Source organism: Triturus cristatus, chromosome 8 (genome assembly GCF_964204655.1).
Source record: "Triturus cristatus chromosome 8, aTriCri1.1, whole genome shotgun sequence".
Classification (NCBI taxonomy): Eukaryota; Metazoa; Chordata; class Amphibia; order Caudata; family Salamandridae; genus Triturus; species Triturus cristatus.
In genome coordinates, this window is record NC_140591.1 from 1,056,557,461 (window position 1) to 1,056,560,074 (window position 2,614).

Consider the following 2,614-nt stretch of genomic DNA (forward strand, 5'->3'; position numbering starts at 1 on the left):
TGGAAGCAACATAACAATGCTAAGACCAAAGTGTTTGTGTAACACAGTGTAAGTCAGACACAATATTTTCTTTCACAAAAGAGTGATTAACTGAATGTATAAAGTCAAAATGCAAAGAATTACAAGTAAATATTTTTTTTGTAAACGAAAAATCTTTTCTATTCTTTTTTTAAACAATCTACTTATATTTTTCAGATTTTGAAGTCATGTCCGGTACAAGAGAGGCAACATATATTACATCTGCGAAAGGGAATCGTTTACTTAATTTTGCTGGCTATCTATATTGTAAGGATAGACTTACAGAACCCAGGAGTCATTGGAGGTGTGTACAATATCATTCACCACATTGCAGAGGCAGAGCGGTAACAATGGTAAATGTTGTGGAGAAAACCACAGAACATAACCACTCTGCCTCTGCAATGGAGATTGAAATTAGAGAAAATATAAATCAAATGAAAAATCTGGCATCCACCTCCAATGACCCCTGTGGTTCTATTTTGAGGGAGATTTCTCAACATATTCCTATGCATGTTGCTAGTTCAATGCCTAGTATTCACAATCTGAGAAGGATTATACAACGTCAAAAACAGGCAAATAACCCGCAACGCATAACTCCACAGACCTTTTCTGATATTGTAATTCCTCATGAACTAACACTATCTGTAACTAATGAAACCTTTCTCTTGTACGACAGCAAAAACCCTCAAAAACGACTATTAATTTTTAGCAGACCACGTAACCTACTAAAATTAGAAAGTAGTGATATTTGGATGATGGATGGTACGTTTAAATCCACGCCCCATCCATTTTCACAATATACACTATTCATGCCTATATTAACCAGACAGTAGTACCTTTAGTCTATAGTATACTTCCAGATAAACATTCCTCAACCTGTACTGAATTTTTATCAGTAATAAAAACCAAAACAAATAACAAAAGTCAGAGAAAAGTTATAATTGACTATGAATTATCTATGATTAACACCATTTCCAAAACCTTTACGGAAACCCAAATTCAAGGATGTTTTTTCCACGTTTCTCAGGCCTATTGGCGCAAGATTAAAAAAACATCCTTAGTTGAGGAGTATATAACTGATAGTAAACTTCAGTTTGAATTAAAAAAACTCACTGCATTGTGTTTTGTTCCACCCGACTGTGTAGAAGAGTACTACACATCAATTTCAGAATCTGAATATTTTGTGTCAAATGAGGATAAATTAGGCCCCATACTAAATTACTTCGAAGACACTTGGATTGGCCATCTAAGCAGGTCAGGCCGCAGGAGGAACCCGAGGTTTCCTATCCATATTTGGAACTGCTACACAACCTGCTTAGAGGGTGGAGCAAAAACCAATAATGCCATTGAGGGATGGCACAACTCCTTCAATAAATCAATTGGTAAATCACATCCCAATTTTTATCATTTTTTGGAAATTTTGAGGAAGGAGCAAAGTTTCCAAGAAATGAGGATTGCCCAGTCTTTGTCAGGAAGTCTGAATCCACGTACCTCCAAAAAAACAAAGGAAATGTCAGAGAGACTATTGGGACATATTCAACAGTTTTTGTTGATGGTGGCCTCAGACTAACTGGACAATATGGCGCACATCCTACACTACTAATACTACCCTTTTACATCTGTTCGTTATTTGCCTGTTTTTTATAAAATAAATAAAAATAAAAATATTAATGTTTTCTGTAATACTATTATTTATTTTTTACATTTCTAAAACATGCTTTTATTGAATTCTAAACCCTATTTATTTTTACAAATCAATTTTGAACTACATTGAAATGTACTTCTTTAACTTTTTAAATAATACATACCGTTACAAATGACTTTAAAAACCACTATTTTTCATTTCCCTCATTCCACAAACAATATTTTCTAAAGAATTTTACATAAATCTACAGCCAAATTCACAATCTGGCTATGATGATTGTCTCATATTAAAATGTTCTTTTTGTTTTATTCGCTGCCCTTTATTACGAAAAGTATTTTTTTAAATTCAAAAGTTCACTTTAATTTTACTAAAATACTCTTCACCATTTAATGACATCTTATAATTTTTGGGGGTTCAAAATGTGTACTTTTAATTGTAAATACTAGGTGTATTAACATCAACATGCATAGGAATATGTTACATTTATTTTTTTATTTTATAATTAATTTTTAAACATATTACATTATTTTCAACCTCCCTCCTCTATCCTTACACTATATTTATCCTGATTTTGTTTTTTATATATAATGTACATTATTATATTACCTTTGCGCAGTTGTTTCTTCCTGCTGGACATCCTTAGGAAGCTTTCAGTAACCTTGGAAGCCTTCAAATAACTATTCCTTCTTCATCATCTGTAACAAGATTTATAATTTGTCTATTACTTCATCATTCAAATCCTTTTTTTGTAAATTAAATGCAAATGTTTTACTAAACACTTTCTAAATGTATGTTCCAATAAAAGAAATATATTTTCCAAATGTATTCACATAACAACGAATACAAATATTAATCTGTTGTTTGAAAATGATCAATAAAGTTTTTTTATGTAATAAGCAATTATTTTCTTTTTTTTCCATCCATTCTCCAAAACGTACTTTCTTTGTTTAT

At 31.5% G+C, this 2,614-nt stretch overlaps 1 pseudogene; it reads left to right on the plus strand.

Moving 5' to 3' along the window:
- Window positions 1-206: 206 nt before the first annotated feature.
- On the plus strand, window positions 207-1,621 carry LOC146805374 (uncharacterized; annotated as a pseudogene).
- Window positions 1,622-2,614: the final 993 nt, after the last annotated feature.